Genomic DNA, 18,163 nt, shown 5'->3' with positions numbered 1-18,163 from the left:
AAGACCTGAGGCCTATAAAGGCTTAGAAAATGCCTTCTAAATCGGTAGTTCTCAAACCTTTTCGTGCCAAGGACCCCCAAATTGATGTATACAGGTATTTGGCAATACTGTATATACTGTATATATAATATATACAGTGCCATATATTGTGCCAGAGATTTGTGTTAAAATATTAAGGTTTTGTGTTAGCAGATTTACAAGCTCGCTGTGAGCTTGTAAATCTGCTATTTTTGAATAACCAACTATTTAGCTAAAATCTAAAATGATACAGATGCTTTCCCGGTTTTGCGAATGTGTTCTTTCAAACACCAATTCTGCAAGTGGAACTAATTTAGTTCACTGACATTGTTAATAGAAATACATTAGAAATGTCATGAAAATGTCTAATTCTGGTACCTGGTATCATGAATGGGAATAATGCAAAATCACAGACATGTCATAGTTTGAGACTTGTGTACCAGTGCCACCAAGTACACTTACCTCTCTTCCTCTAAACCACCAGCAGCTACATCTACTGACACAAAGTCAAAGTCCACCTCTTCAACCCCTGTTCTTTTACTCAAGCTTGGCTCCATGGGTTCCGTGTCTTTATCACCCACAGGTTCCATGGGTTCTGTGTCTTTATCACCCACTGGCTCCATAGGTTCCGTGTCTTTATCACCCACAGGTTCCATGGGTTCTGTGTCTTTATCACCCACTGGCTCCATAGGTTCCATGTCTTTATCACCCACAGGTTCCATGGGTTCAGTGTGTTTATCACCCTCTGGCTCCATAGGTTCAGTGTCCTTATCACCCACTAAATCCAACCAGTCGTCCTGAGTTGTGACAGTGGGAGCGGTGTCAGACTCTATTTCCGTGTGAGTGTGGTCGGGCATTGCTGCTGCAGCTTGCACAATGTCTTCTGTAGCAACAGATTTGTCTGTAAAGGTCCAGCCTTCTTCCTCTTCCAGTGCCTTCACGTCTAGAGTAACTTCTGTAGTGTCTGGCTGACAAAACTCTGTTTCAGCCAATACTTGTTCTATCTCTAATGCAATATCGTCTGCTCCAGCAACTGTAACAAATCCTTCCTCAGAGATCATACTTGATTCCAGCAACACCGTGTCTTCTTTTGCATCTTGACTGTCAGGAGGTGTAACCTCTGAATTCAACAATGACTTGACCTCTGAGGATTCCATTTCTGTAGGTATCTGTGTAACCTCTGAAGTCGACACTGACTTGACCTCTGAGGATTCCATTTCTGTAGGTATCTGCGTAATCTCTGAAGTCAACAATGACTTGACCTCTGAGGATTCTATTTCTGTAGGTATCTGAGGTGTAACCTCCAAAGTCAATGCTGACTCGCCCTCTGAGGATTCGGTTTCTATAGGTATCTGCGTAACCTCTGAAGTCGACACTGACTTGACTTCCGAGGATTCCATTTCTGTAGGTATCTGAGGTGTAACCTCCAAAGTCAACGCTGACTCGCCCTCTGGGGATTCGGTTTCTGTAGGTATCTGCGTAACCTCTGAAGTCGACACTGACTTGACTTCCGAGGATTCCATTTCTGTAGGTATCTGAGGTGTAACCTCCAAAGTCAACGCTGACTCGCCCTCTGGGGATTCGGTTTCTGTAGGTATCTGAGGTGTAACCTCCAAAGTCAACGCTGACTCGCCCTCTGAGGATTCAGTTTCTGTAGGTATCTGAGCAGGTGGGGTGCTGTCTGGGAAGGTGGCACTGAGACATTTCTTGGGGCGAGGCATTGGGACAGGCACGTTTCTTTGTTCACCCTGTTGCCCCAATTCATGGTCTGAGACATCAGCTGTTGGAGATGGTGAACTAGGCGGTGTAAAGTCGTCCGGGAATGAGCCACTCAAGCATTTCTTCCCCCTTGGTTTTGGAACGGGTAAGTTTGAGGGTGCAAGCATCAGCTCTGAACTGTCCTCGACTTTATCTTTAACTCTGCTTTTTCTTCTACGCAAAGGCACTACTGCTTCACGACTGCTACTCCTTGATTTGCGCTGGGGTGCCACTGGTTTAGTGTCTGTTGAACCAACAGGTGACCGTCCTCTCTGGCAAACTGGTGGAGCTTCCTCTCTACAGGGGTCACAGTTGGGTGTAATAATATCTGATTGGACAGGAGAGGTTCCCTCCGTGGGTGCAAAGTCATCTGAGAAGGAGCCACTGAGGCGTTTCTTTACACGGGGCATTGGGATTGGAGAAGACGCTGGCTGGTCCTCTTTCTGTATTTCCGGTGTCGATTCGTCTGCTTTTGGAGAAGATGTGATTTCCATATGTTGAACAGATGTTTCCTCTAACATCTGTGACTGCTTTGGGTCCTCTCTAACCTTGTCAACAACATCACTCAGTATGTTCTCTGTCTGGGCTAGAGCAGCACATTCCCTGTTTGCTGCATTCAATTCATCTATTGTAACTGTCTCATCATCTACCTTTGTGTCAGGTTTGACTGTAAGAAGTTTCTTGCTGTGTCTTGGTGGTGCTATTTTTCTGATGATTGATAGAGGGGTGGTCTGTCCAATACCAAAATCATTTACTGTCTCTAGTTCTGATTCTGGCTTTGGGGGGATACTGTCCTTTACCTCTGTTTCCAGCGGAGGAATTATCTCAGAAGGTGCCTGGACAGATGTGTCGTCAGGCTTTTCACTTTTGTCTTGGGATACCAGTTCTACATCCATCTGTGGTGGTTTGCTCTCAGCTGTGACATCCGTTTTCTGACCTTGTTCTTTGTTGAAACTTTCTTTTCTTCTTACAGGCCGTAGAGGCTTCGATACAGTTACTGTCTGGCTGGGGTCCTCACTGGTTTGTAAAGTCTCATCGGCAGCAGCAGCAGGAATTTTGGATCTCCTCTTAGAGGGCTGTGGAGGGACTGGTTCAGTGGTTAAAGGAGCAGATGCAACCATGGCATCCAAATCCTGTTGGTTATCAGTTGTTGGAACAGAAGTCTCTATAGTGTCTTTTCTTCTGCGAGGTTTGTGGGGCAGTTCAGGCGTGGGTAGGGATACATTCTCTGTTGCTTGTGGAGCTTCAGGTGGCAGACTACTATCTCTTCTTTTCACACGCCGAGGAGGGACAGGATCTTTGGGTACCTGCACAGCTGTGCTTTCAGCTTCTTTTATATGTTCACCTCTTTGCACGTGTTCAGGTGGTAGACTATTATCTTGTTTCATTACAGTCTCACTGTCTGGGGTATGAACTCTATTAGGAACCTCGGGTGGCAGGCTACTGTCTTGTTTCTTTCTGCGTGGAGGAACGAGGTCAGGGGATGTCTGTGCAGGACTAATCTTAGCAGTTGCATCTTTGCAGTCAATCTTCGGTAGACTTTCAGAGGGAAGGCTGCGGTCTCTTTTCTTTGTACGCTGGGGAGGGACAACTTCTGTTTGCTTCTGGACAGATACGGCTTCCGGTTTGTATTTGCGGTCTGGCGTTAGACTATCTTTCCTCCTCAATGGCCGTAGTGGAACAACTGGTGCATTGTCCTTATCTCTATCACCCTCTTTCTGTTTAGGGTCTGGCGGAAGTTCTCGCGTGATGGTTCTGCCTCGCTGAGGGGTCTGTGCTTCTGTTTGTGGTACAACTGGAGTAATGTTTTCATCATGTGATGGTACATCCAGGAGGGTCTCTTCCTTTTGTGATGTGTCATCCACCACAAACTTATCTGGGACAGACTGTATGGCAGTAGCAGGAATTTCTCCCGAGCTTGTATGTTGTTGTCTTAAGGATAAAAAGGACAATGTTTGAGAATTTGCTATTCTTCATACAGGTAATTACACAGTTATAACAGGAAATGATATCAAGCAGGTCATCACCCATGGTCTCACATTCCATAAGCTGTCACACATAGCTGTCTTGTTTACATAACAAGTACCGGTATGTAAATATGTTTTAGTATAATACTAAAAACAAACTTCCAAAAAGCCATTCAATTGTGCCACCAATAATACCACACCAAAGCCATAGTTTTCAACATTCTGTCACTTTTAAAACATGCGTTTTGTCAAAACACCATTTCTTGTCTACAAAACTAAATATCCTGAGGTGAAAAACAAACTTCAAGAAAGCCATCCAATTGTGCCACCAATAATAACACACCAAAGTCTATAGTTTTCAACACTCTGTCAATTTTAAAACATGCGTTTTGACACAACACTATCACAGCAGAACATAAAGGACAGACTGACAACGCTGTTTATTGCAATTGTGCCACAGATGTCTCCATTCAATTTACTCTTAAGCAAGCACTGATGAGCAGAACCAAAGACACCGTTATAACTGCAAATCCAGCATATTTACGATTACACACCGTGCAACTAAAATCGCTTGGGATGGGATGCAGTCCCTTGCCACTCACCCGTTGTCCAGGAGCATGGTAGTTATCACTGTTCTAATCTCCTCCTGTCCTGTTTCATCCTGCTCCCCTGCTAACAAAACTTCAGCAGACCCTGATGATTGCACCGAATCTTTCTCTGGGGATGCTCTCTCCTCCAATTGCCACGAATCAATCGAGGCCCTCTCTTCTTGAGCTCCCCAGAGCTCTTCCTTAGAGATTTCAGTGATATCGGCTTCTGTCAACGGTGGCCATTTCCTCATTATATTTGGTCCCGCAACTCCTACAAACCCATTCTCACTGTCTGTTGGTGATGGTGATGATGACCGTTCATCTGCTAGGTTAAACATGTAGGGCTCTGCACTTATTGGTACTTCAATTACGTATTCAGTTTGAACTGAACACTCAAACTGGGGCTCATCTACAGGTGCTATTGTTTGAACGAGAGCGGTGTCATCTTGAGGAGCTACAGAAGAAGATACTGATGGGATGACAATATCTTCAGGATCCACAGAGGAGGAGAGAAACGTGGGGAATCTTTCAGCTGGTGTAGAGGCAGTAGGACCCAACATGGATGCTACAGTTTCATAACTATGAGAAGGAGATACCACAGTAAGTGACTGTAACTGCAGGCCAAACTCAAACAACGGTTTCAATTCACACCAAGATTAGTAAACCATAAATAGTTTGAGATTAAATTAATTTAATGTACGTAGGTGATTCCATGCAAAGTTAGTTTTTAATTAAATTTGCAACTATAGGGGTACAACGCAGCAGTCTTTAATTTACACTACAGCATAAATGGAATGCATCTTTCTAGTCTGACTTGAGGTTAGGTGATCATGAACTGCAGCTTGCTGCTCTAGCTGACTCTAATCACATACAGTTGACTAGTCTAATCATGAGCATGTTTCAGTTAAAGCATTACATCCCGCATGCGCACACAGCCAGTAATGTTTGTCAAATAGAAACCTGCCTATATTGATTTCCAAAGGTTTGGACAGAAAATGAATGGCTTGCAAATATTTAGATGAATCCAGCACACTTTGCATTTTAAGACTACTAGCTGTAAGAATCTTATTTCCTTTTTTTATTACTAAATTCTTCCACAAAATATAACATGCAATGCAGTGGTTTCACACCATCCACCACTTACCCTCTGTGGAAAGCGCCCACAAGAGCATGTACTAATCCTGAGGGCTCTTCTGACAAAGAGGACTCTGCCTTCTCTGTCAGAGTTCCCTCTGCCTCCAGTACTTCCCAACCTAAAACTACCTCCGGCTCTGGTACTTCCAGAGGCTTCTCCACAGTTTGGACTTCCTCTGCTGCTAGCCTCTCTATTGGTACGCTGCTGAAGACCAGAGACAAAAGATTTAAGACTGCAAGGATACTCAATTCATGCCAAACACAACAGAAAGGTCACACCCATGTGAAGTGAGCGGTGCAAGCTGCTCAACAGCAACACTGGGTGGCTGCAGCTGGTGTTGCCGTACATACATACAGTACATAGATACGGACATACTCATACGGACACACATACACAAGTTGGAGCGGCAGGCACCGCTCAAAAACTATCTTCCCGGCAACAGGCTTCAAAGAAGCCTTCCGTGCACTCTACAGATACGTTACCAGCTCTGCTTATTAGACACTGCAAGCCATGTTAGAATATAGAATTACACCACATTTCTTTAACTTTCATATCAATCCATGCAGAACGCACTGGGTTCATACACTTACCCACTATTTACTGCAACCTCTACTCTTTCTCCTACATCCCTTTTCAATGTCTCTTCTGTTATAAAAATAAACATATTAAAATACAGTTTGTACAATAAAGCGTGGTACCACTTAAATATGGATACTGAACACTACACAATACATCTCTCTCACCATATACTGTTGCTGTGGCTGGACTGCTAACAGGTACAGGGGAGATTTCAAGAATGCTTGCTTCTTTGGGACATGGCTGAATTGGCTGTACATGAGGTACGTCTTGTGATTTAGATTCTTCGATAGAAGACAGCAATGTGGCAGCTGTTGTTTGTTCTTGTACTGGGTTTAGTTGTGGGATCGTAGGGAAGCCAGGAATTTGGCTCAAATGTGGACATGATGGAGCCATTGCCACCATATGTTTAATCTCATCTTTATTTTCCGCAAAACTACTTGCAAGAACAACTTTCTTCTCCTGTTTTGGCTTCTCAAAGAGTGGCTTGGTATGTGTTTTCCAATCCTGTGCCTCTTCAACTGTACAACTAAGCATCCTTGCTGATGGAAATCCGGGAACACTTGAAACACATGGTGCAGAAGCACATAAGCTAACCATGTTTGGTTGTCTGTTTTGAACTGGAGCAGAAGGGAACCCAGGCATGCGAGCCTCTTTTGGACAAGTTGTCAGAATTTCAGCCATACTTTTCACATTGTAACTATATGGACGGTCAGGACCAGGAAGAGGCATGATCATCTCTTTCTTCTGAGGCTTTACCCATAAAGGCTTTGGTTCAATCAACCAGCCTATGCTTGAGACTTCGGTCATGGATGCGAAACCTCTGAGACTTGAAGCTTTGGGGCAATAAGGCACCAGACTCATCATATTAGGATTCACGGTTGATTTGGGTCGTGGTGCTGAGGGGAACCCAGGAATCCTGGATGCTTCTGGGCAAGATGGTAACATGGCCAACATTGCTTTCATTATTTCTCTGTCTTGTCTTGGACTGTCTATTGCAAAAACAGTCCTCTTCTGAAGTGTATCCCATAAAGGCTTAGGATCAACCAGCCACTGCAGTGTTGTGCCTCCTTCAGTAGATACACATCCAGGGAAACTGGACAGTTTGGGACATACTGATACAAGACTCAACATATTGCATCTAGGAGCAGAGGGGAAACCTGGAATTGTTGCTGCTGCGGGGCAAGACGGTGTCATGGAAAACATGTTCTTAGCGTTGTCCACTTCCATTGGTGAAGTATCAATCATCACTTGATGCTTCATTGGACGTTTTAGTAATGAATCCTGTTCAGCCACCCACCCAACCCCCTTGCCCACTTCGATTGAAGGAAATCCAGGTATTTTGGAAACCTCTGGGCACAAAGGGAGCAGGTTAACTATGTTTGGGGCATAATACATAACCTTCGGATCTGGAAGAGATGGGAAACCAGGAATACTAGCTACTTTTGGACACGAAGGAACCAAATAAACCATATTCTTTGTGTTCTTATTGACAACAGGTTGGCCAAATTTAACTTCTTCCTTCTTTAGTGGCCTCTTCACCAAAGAACCCCTTTGAGCAATCCAGTTTACTTTTGTATCTCCCTCTATAGATGGGATACCTGGTATACTGGAGACCTGTGGGCACAATGGGAGGATGTTGACCATATTTGGTCCATAATACACAGTTGTTGGGTTTGGAACTGATGGGAATCCTGGGGTCCGGGCTTCTTTTGGACAGGACGGTACCAAGGAAAGCATTGTCTCCATTGCCCTCTTAACCTTTTCAGATGTGTCAGTCAATGCGACTTCCTTCACTTTAGTTTTCCTTTCCCATAATGGCTCTTTGCTCACTGTCCACTCCTTCCCCATCATATCGAGAGATGTGAAACCTGGTATATTGGAGACTTGTGGGCACAATGGGAGGATGTTGACCATATTTGGTCCATAATACACAGTTTTTGGGTTTGGAACTGATGGGAATCCTGGGGTCTGAGCTTCTTTTGGACAGGACGGTACCAAGGAAAGCATTGTCTCCATTGCCCTCTTAACCTTTTCAGATGTGTCAGTCAATGAGACTTCCTTCACTTTAGTTTTCCTTTCCCATAATGGCTCTTTGCTCACTGTCCAGTCCTTCCCCATCATATCGAGAGATGTGAAACCTGGTATACTGGAGCCTTGTGGGCACAATGGGAGGATGTCGACCATATTTGGTCCATAATACACAGTTGTTGGGTTGGGAACTGATGGGAATCCTGGGGTCTGAGCTTCTTTTGGACAGGACGGTACCAAGGAAAGCATTGTCTCCATTGCCCTCTTAACCTTTTCAGATGTGTCAGTCAATGAGACTTCCTTCACTTTAGTTTTCCTTTCCCATAATGGCTCTTTGCTCACTGTCCAGTCCTTCCCCATCATATCGAGAGATGTGAAACCTGGTATACTGGAGACTTGTGGGCACAATGGGAGGATGTCGACCATATTTGGTCCATAATACACAGTTGTTGGGTTTGGAACTGATGGGAATCCTGGGGTGCGTGTCTCTTTTGGGCAGGATGGTACCAAGGAAACCATTAATTTCAATTCTCTCTTGTCTGTTTCAGATGTGTCAGTCAATGAGACTTCCTTCACTTTAGGTATCCTTTCCCATAATGGCTTTTTTGTCATTGTCCACTCTTTGCACTCCATATCAAGAGTTGATGGGAAACCTGGTATTCTTGAAACCTTCGGGCATATATTTGACAGATTCACCATACTTGGTTTTGTCCAGAAATAAATCTCTCTGGGTTGTGGCACAGATGGGAAGCCAGGTATCCGGGGTTCTTTGGGACAACTAGGGACAAGTGAGACCATTCCTGTTGTTTCTTTTCCTATTTCAAAGTTGTCAGGTAATAATACATTCCTCTTCTTGACTGGCATCTCCCACAATGGCTGATGATCAGTGTTCCAGTCTTTGCTATCAGGTTTTTGAGTGGAAGCAAAACCAGCCACACTAGAGACAGCAGGGCAAGACGGAAGAAGGTTGACCATGCTAGGTCCATAATAGACAACTTTAGGTTGAGGCACAGAGGGGAATCCTGCAATTTTAGCTTCTTTTGGACATGATGGGACAAGCGCTAACATTCCTTTCATTCCCTCTTTATCTGATGTATCTTCAATCCTGACCGTCCTATTTTGGCTCAGCTTTTTCAATAAAGGCTTGTGATCTATTGTCCAGTTTTTAACCTCCAATAGTGATGGGAAACCTAAGATACGGGAGACCTCTGGACAAGTAGGTAAGAGGTTTACCATAAGTGGCCAGTAAGATAATAATCTTGGCTGTGGAACTGAAGGGAAACCAGGAATGCAAGAGTCTTTTGGACAAGTTGGTACTAAGGCTACCATTTTTTTCATTTCACTTCTCTTTTGTTGCGATATGTCTGAAAAAACAGGTTTTGTCAACTTTTTAGTCACAAAAAAGGGTTCATGATCAGATGTCCAAGGTGTATAATAATTAGTTATATCAATAGATGGTAAACCTGGTATCTTGGATACTCTTGGGCAAGATGGCAGAAGATCTACCATGTTTGGTCCATGATCAACTACGCTGGGTTGTGGCACAGGGGTTTCTTTTGGACAAGTTGTTATAATCGGAACCATTCCTTTCACATTCTCTTTTGTTTCTTCCGCCCACTGCTGTGGCTCATCCGTGAGCCAATCTTTTTCTTCTTCAATGGGCAGTCTTGAATCCTCGGTAATACTCATTACACTAGGACCAGTTTGTTGAGTGCATGGTGTCTGCTCAATTTCAGGTCTCTTTGAAGATGGGAAACCTGGGATGCTTGCCACTGTGGGGCAGGCTGGCTCCATAGCCATCATATGTTTGGTTAGCTCTGTATCTAGTAGTAGTGTATCCAAATGAGGAGAAGATTCAATAGTTAGAATAGCTGTAGATGTTTTCTCCCATATGACGGAATTGTCAACTGAGCAATCATCTATAAGGTTTTCAAGGGAAGGATATCCCTGTATACCTGATATTCTTGGGCAGGTTGATGACAGCTCTACCATGGTTGGTTCCTTCTCTGTCTTTATGCCATCAGCTTTAGTCTTTCTAGAAGGGAAGCCCAGGACGGTGGCAGCATTAGGGCAAGACTGAATCATATTAACTGCTCCACTCATTCTCTCTTCTTCTCCTTCTGATGTGTCCATACTGAGTGTTGTGATCGCCTTCGATTGCTTCTCCCAAAGTTCGCTTCTGTCTGTATGATATTCCTCTAGCTTCTGCTCTGCAGTGAGTATCTGGGTGGATGGGAACCCTGGTACACTGGCAACAGCTGGGCATGATGGCAGCAGTGAAACCATGCTTTCATGTCTATAAAGAGAGTGGAATCAAAGTCACTCTCGTTATGTTTAAGGAAGGCGCATGTTTGAAAATGTGATAAGGCCATAATAGGACCAAAGTTTACCAGAACTTAAAGCTCCTCTCTTATACATGAATAAAACACAGTGGTATATTCCCTTGAAAGGACACTATCACAGTTATCAATAGTTATGCGACTAATATTCTATGAGACATAAACATTAGCTGTCTTTTATATCTCTGCGAAATGCCACTGAAGTTGTGCTGAAAAGTTTATATCTCGGCGAAATGCCACTGAAGTTGTGCTGAAAAGTTTAACCCAGTGATGGATATTAATGTAATATATGTTTTGTTTATCTTCTCTCAGTGGCTGGGACATGTTGTCCTTGTTCACTGTGCTTATTGCAAAATAGCGATCTTGAGAAATCAAAAAATGTGAATCAGGTGGTGGCCAAAGATGTAGATGTGCTGTTGCTTTATTTGCATGCCAGGTCCATGATTGTGCACAAAATGCATCATGGGAATTGTAGAAAAACGACTTTTACGTCAAAATGGATTATATAATAAATATTGTTGTCTCTGTAGACTATGATAACATGATCAATCAACTGAAATGCATTCCAACAACATGATAGTGTCCCTTTAAGTTAATTTACTACTACTTTACCAGCCAATACTCTTGTGATGGTATTATGTGCTACAAATAAATATGTAATAATAATAATAATATAGAATACTTCAAATGTAATTGTCATAGTTTCAAAGTCTGAAATATAATAATAATAATGCCATGAAATGATCAAAGAGACGGTGGAAATGCACTTCAACCACTTCAACAGCTACAATATAAAGAGATATACAACACAGACGTGACATCATGCACAGACAACGGTGAGGCCAAGTACAGGACTCTCACACTTACCCACTATCAGAGTGTCTTATAGCATTCACTGGGTCCACTGAGTCAGAATAGACCTCCGTCTGTCTATTGGCAGAAGCACCATCCATCATGGTGGCTGACTCTGAAATACTCTCTATTGCAGGTTTTCTGCATGACTCCTCTAGGGGTACTAAGACATGTTCTTTAGCAATGGTTTCAATATATGCTTCTTTGTCAACAGATGCTCCCAGATCATATAGTGATGTCTGTCTTTCTTGAGTGGGAGATTGGCCAGAGAGGCTAAAAGGATGACAGGGAACAATAGGGAAAAAATAACCAACATAATTGAGGTGGACCATAATCATACATCACGCAAAGAATACAAGAATAACTATAGTAGAGTCAGTCAGATGTGGATGGGATGGTGCAAAAGCGTTACTGCATAAGCAAAACAGCCCAACAACAGCTTCAATTCCCATGCAGACTACGTCTACATTAGCACCACCCACCTCTCTTTAACACTCAAGAATAATGGCATGTCAGGAATGGAGTGCCACATTCTGCAATGCAAGTGGCTGAAAACAGAAAGGCAGGCTATTCAGACACCATTCCACTGAGATCACAGAGAAAAATGCAACACTTTCAAATGCACTCAGCATTGCAGGTACTGTATATAATCTTCTCCCACACACTCACCCTTTTTCTAGAATGCCCACTTCTTGAGTGTCTTTCTGTGTCCAAAAGTTCCATTCCTCCTTTTGCCCCTCCAACACTGTGACACCTTCAGATTTTACTTCTTCACTTAGTTTCATTTGGTTGACATTGTACATTACTTTCTCAGACTCATTGGATTGATCTACTTGTTGTGAGTTCATTGCTACATCCCCTGGAGAATGTGGGCTAGGCAATGTAAACTGTTCTGATCTCTCTCCGAGTGTCTTCTTCCACAACGATTCCTCTTCCAATGCCATATATTGAATGTCTTTGTCTTCTTTCTCTGAGATTGGAATGCCCTGAACGTTTGAATCCATTGGGCATGCTGGCACGGTCACAGTCATATTTGCTTCTATCTGATCTTCTTCATGGTATGACACTGATGAAAAACTGGTCACCTTAACATCTGTTGATGGAGATGGTTCTATGGCCATGAAAGAATTTGGATCATCTGACCTAGTGACCGCTTTATCTTCATGCCCTGTAATCTCTCTCTCAGTCTTTTCCCTGATTGATTCAATACCAACAACCCTTTCTTGTGCTGAAACATCATCTACCAAGCCAGAACCTTGCAAAACAACTGCAGTGGACAATTTGATTGTGGAAGTTGGAGATTGCTTGGGTTGTGGGTGGGAAGGAAAACCAGGAATTGTTGCCTTGTTGGGACATGTTGGTTTTAAGGCCACGCCACTCCAATCACTACTTCTGATATCTACCGAGGTAGCCAAAAGTGTAATTCTCTCCTTTGACGATCTCACTAACAGTGGCTCCTTATCACTTGACCAGTCCTGCTCTGAATGATGTGTAATTATCGATGGAACCCCTAGAATTGGGGATTTCTTTGGACAAGATGGCACAATACTTGCCATACTTGGAAGTATTTCTACTTTACGCTGTGGAAGCGATGGAAAGCCAGGGCTGAGAGCAATGGCTGGACAAGACGGTACCAGAGAAACCATTTCCTTAATTTCATCATTTTCTATAGAATCATAATAGACCTGAATCGGGCTGCATTCTCTAAACTGTTCTATCCTGTCTATTGGCTTCTCCCAGAGCACAGTAGCAGTATCTACAGTTGACCAGCCCTTTGCACTAGTATCAACAATAACTGAACATCTTGAGGGGAAACCAATAATTAAAGACTTTCTTGGGCAAGTTGGCAGCAGATGTGCCATGTCTGGCTCTTTCTCTAGCATGACATCCACAGCTTGTGGTTGTGGAGCCGAAGGAAAGCCAGGAATGGTGGCTTGTTGAGGGCAAGATGGCTGCATACTCAGCATTGTTTTTCTGTCTCTCAAAGACATTTCCGGTACAGTGTAATCTAGGTAAGCATGTCCCTGTCTTCTACTCAACAGGTTCTCATTAAATGACTCCCAAGCAACATTCCAGTCATTGTGTCCAGACATGAGATGTCTTGCTGGTAGACCTGGAACTTTTGTGTGCTCTGGGAGAGTAGGTAACATTTTTTGCATGCTTAAGGTACCTTTCACTGTAACTGTTGGCTGCCGGTGCCAAAGTGACTTAGAGGGAATTCCCACAATAGAAGATTTCTTGGGACATGGTGGCAACATTGACACCATAATTATAGACATTGCTTTGGTATTGTGTAACCTTTGGCCATGTATAATGCTATGTCTTTTTGGTTTACCTGATTTCCTCTCCCAGAATGTCCTTTTATTCATATGCCAAATGTCTGACTCGATGGGACACCTGGAAGGTACACCAGGAACTGTAGAACGCTTTGGACAAGTAGGCAGAAGACTGACCATACTTGGTGTATCAGCCACCAGTACCTTATGTGGTGCTGATGGAAAACCTGGCAAACGTGACTTTGTTGGGCAGGATGGCAATATGGATACCATATCTCTGACCTTTTCACTATCAAAGTAGAGGGAGTCAACATCCTCTAAATGTAACATAGCTTCAGTTCTCTGTCTAGGGAATAACAGTGATGTCCTATCCAATGGCCATTCGGCTGCTTTAGTATGTTCTAATAGTGGCATTCCCGGCACTGCAGATATCCTTGGACAAGCAGGCAGTAAATTCACCATACTGGGGACGTTAGCCAATAACTGCCTTGGAGCAGAAGGAAAGCCTGCTATAATGGCCTTCTCTGGGCAAGTGGGCGACATTGCAACCATACTTTCATCGATGTTCTTATCAAGAACGAAAGGAACATTTATAATGTGTACCTTTTTCTTCAATGGTCTTTGCCACAATGAACATTTTCCTTCAACCCATTCATCGTCCGTCAGACAGACTATTTTGGAAGGCAAACCAGGCATGCTACTATGTCTGGGGCACGAGGGCATGAAATTAACCATAGAGGGTTCTTGTCTGGGAGCAGAAGGAAAGCCAGGACTTGTGGCTTTTGGGGGGCAAGATGGCAACATATCTACCATGCCTTTCAGGAATTGTTGTTCTTTTGAAACCCACTGCATTATACAAGTTTGTCTGTTCATCAACGGTCTTTCCTCAACTGATGTCTTCAGAGCCTGCCAATGTGTGTCCTCAAAATGAATTAGATGTATAGATGGTATGCCAGAAACCTGTGCTTTTTTAGGGCATGTTGGCACAAGCCTTGTCATACTTGGCGCAAGTTTCCGGGGTGCTGAGGGGAAACCTGGCATAGCAGTCTTTTCAGGACATGAAGGTAACATAGCTACTGAATTTAATATTTCTCCTTCGTTGTAACCCTGAGGAATAACTGGGAAAACATTTTGCAACAAGTTGTCAATTTTTCTCAAGGGTTTCTCCTTCAATAAAATCTGTTTGGTCACATCCAAATCTCTACCTTGAGAATTAACTGGCTCTCTGGAAGGCAAACCTGAAACTCTGCTTTGTCTTGGGCAAGTAGGACGAATGTTAACAATGCTGGGATCATGTCTTGGTGCAGATGGAAAACCTGCCATGCTGGCCTTTCTGGGGCAAGATGGCATCATGGTTGCCATGACTTTCAGCATGAGAGGGTCCTTGCGGGCAATTTCTTGATAATGACCAATGTGTAAATAAAGCCCTTCTCTATTCCTCAATGGTCTGTGCCAGAGGGGTCTTCTACCCACATCCCAGTCCTCTTCTCTATGTGTAAAACACATTTTAGAAGGTAAACCTAAAGCTCTGGCTACTCTGGGGCATGTAGGCATAATGTTAACCATGCTAGGATCTTTCCTTGGTGCGGAGGGGAAACCTGGCATACTAGCTTGTCTTGGGCAAGACGGCATCATTGTTGCCATGACTTTCAGCATTTCAGGATCCTTATACGTGATTTCCTGAGAATTAGCAATCCATGTGCCAAGTCCTTCTCTCTCCCTCAATGGCTTTTGCCACAGAATACTTCTATCAACACTCCAGCCTTCTTCTCCAAGTAAAACAGACAACTTAGAAGGTAACCCTGCAATGCTGGCTACTCTGGGGCATGTAGGCAGAATCTTGTCCATTTCAGGCTCTTTTCTAGGTGCCGAAGGGAAACCAGGGATTGTTGCATTATGTGGGCAAGATGGACTCATGGCTGCCATGTTCAACAATTCTTTATCGCTACCCTGACTGAAAGGAATTGCCTGAATCAACACAAAATCTTTCCTTAGTGGCTTCTCCCATAATGGATGTTCATTAACAATCCAGACGTCACCTCTGAATGGTTCTTTAGAAGGTAACCCAGAGACTCTGGTTTGTCTAGGGAATGTAGGCATAATGTTAACCATGCTAGGATCTTTCCTTGGTGCAGAGGGGAAACCTGGCATACCGTGTCTTGGGCAAGATGGTGTCATTGTTACCATGGCTTTCAACATTTCAGGATCCTTGTAAGTGGTTTCCTGAGAATTAGCAATCCATCTACCAGGTCCTTCTCTCTCCCTCAATGGCTTCTGCCACAGTAGACTTCTATCCACACTCCAGCCAAGTGAAACAGACAATTTAGAAGGTAACCCTGCAATGCTGGCTACTCTGGGGCATGTAGGCAGTAGGTTAGCCATAATGGGCTCTTTTCTAGGTGCAGAGGGGAAGCCAGGGATGGTGGCCTTCCTTGGACAAGATGGTAGCATATCTACCATATCCCTTTGATGTTGTTTATCCTTGTGTGACCTTTCCTGAACCAGACAGGTATGTGTTCGCAATGGTCTGTCAACAGGCAATCTGCTCAATGAGTGCCAGTTGTCATTGTGTGTGTTCAATATTTGTCTAGATGGTATGCCTGTAATAATGGTCTGTTTGGGGCATGTAGGGAGAAGGCTGACCATACTTGGTGCATGTGCAACCTTCTGTAATGATGCAGAAGGAAACCCCCATATGCTGGTGCTTCTAGGACATGTTGGCAACATTGCCACCATGACATTCCTCATTTCAGCACCACTCACTGTATGCTCCTGAACAAAAGAGATTTCTGAAATGCTTCCCTCTCTTATCTGCAATGGTTTCCTCCAGATAGAACATCTGTCCACATCCCAGGTCTGAGATGTAATCACTGCTCCCCCAGAGGGTAAACCTTGAATCCTGGCAACTCTGGGACAGGTTGGTAGAAGGTTAGCCATATTTGGCGCTTTCCTTGGGGCAGAAGGGAATCCAGGAATACTGGCAGATCTGGGACAGGACGGTGTCATGTCCACCATCTTTGCAATCATTGCACTGTCTCCATAATGTGCACTATTATAATCCAGAGGCCAGACCAGTCTATTACAAAGAGATTTCTCCAAAAGTAATCTCTTATCAACAGACACAGACACAGCTACAACTTGTGACTGCTCAAGAGATGGCAAACCACAATTGATGGAATGAAGTGGGCATGTTGGATATAGTTTAGTCATACACGGGCCTCTATCTTTTTTTACGTCAAGTTTAGGCTCTAATGTAGATGTTAAGCCAGAAGTAGAGCTTTCCTTCACACAAAATGGGACAACTTCCAGAGAAGTTTTATACTTTTCTTCAATACTATCAACAGAGCTTGGTGTTAAAACCAGTAAAAAGTCTCTCTGCCCAGCACTTTCCCAGAGTGCTTTCTCATCTTCACATGAAACCACAGCTTCAGTTTCCTCTGTCGTCACTAAATCTTTAGAAGCCAAATCAGGTACACTGGAAGCAACTGGTGTGCAAGAGAGTGCAAGGTTCATATCAGATTGTAATACATGTGTCTCCAGTCTGTCCATGCTAGACTCTGAGGATTCTGAGGGGAGCCTGAGATCAGCGGTTACTCTTGGAATGCTTGGCACAGAGGCAGCCAGACTTTCCATCTGTGTTTTGCTGACTATTTCTTTTTGAATAGTAGGGATGATTTCTTGGCCTTCTTGTTTTGGCTTCTCGCACTGTGGGCTTTTATTAGCCACAAACCATTCTCCAGATTGACCTTCAGAGGTCTTGCTCATCGATGCAGAACTGACCCCTCTGGAATGAGCCGGTGCCAAGCTAGCCAAGCTCTCATTTCTGAAGGGACAAGGGACACCAAAGAATGGATTTCAGACCAAAAAGGCTAAGTTTCTCCAAAATCATGAGTTTTGTGAGCAAGACTACAAACAATGAATTTTGATTTTAATATTCAAAATAACATATTTACTTATAGAACTCATGTGATAACACCAATAGGTAGTGTGTGCAATGACTAATCACCACACTTACCCCGCATCCATAGGTGCAGCTTCATACCCCCCTTTGACAGGGGAAACATCTTTCTTATCCACTCCAATTTTTTTGCCCTTTTCAAGGATTTGAGATATTTTGGGCGAGTGTGCCAAGATGGGTTTAAGCTCTTGTCTGGAAGTTATCGTGGTGTTGGTGGGAGAGACAACCATCGTACTTTGCTGTGTAGTAACAACAGTCGTACTGTGAACAGGCTCTGATTGGGCTATAGGAGTCCCTAACTTTATGGACATCTTGGCCAAGTGACTCTTCGATTTGACCAAAGGCGGATGGGCTGAAGTAGACACGGTCTCAGGAAAAACAGGCCTTTGCTCGGGTGCAGGGGGCAGTGGCCGGGATGTTGGTGGGACTTTAGGGAGAGCTCTTGTCGGCTTTGTCTCTGCCTGATGCCTCTTGGGGTTTGGCATCTCAAAATACTGGGGCCCCGGGGCTGAAGGTGCTCTGGGACTAAAGGACAGAAGAGAGGTCAAGCTCTCAGGGCTGGCGTTCAAACAAATTGAATTGGTCACAATTACGACGGATCGACGGAGGATATCGAATCTATGCAACACTAAGCAGTCCAAATCCAGATCATGACCCCCCAAC

The 18,163-nt window shown here is 43.8% G+C and overlaps 1 protein-coding gene across 1 annotated transcript in view; it reads right to left on the bottom strand.

Annotated features, from left to right (window-relative positions):
• The window catches only part of ehbp1l1a (EH domain binding protein 1-like 1a), a gene marked incomplete at its 5' end in the record, with an annotated part of 61,585 nt that overhangs the window by 19,345 nt on the left and 24,077 nt on the right, over nt 1-18,163 (bottom strand). The gene's annotated exons all lie outside the window — the stretch shown is intronic.

This window comes from Nannobrachium achirus, assembly GCF_963921795.1.
Source record: "Nannobrachium achirus genome assembly, chromosome: 14".
Taxonomy (NCBI): domain Eukaryota; kingdom Metazoa; phylum Chordata; class Actinopteri; order Myctophiformes; family Myctophidae; genus Nannobrachium; species Nannobrachium achirus.
This window is presented reverse-complemented; position numbering and strand designations above follow the sequence as displayed.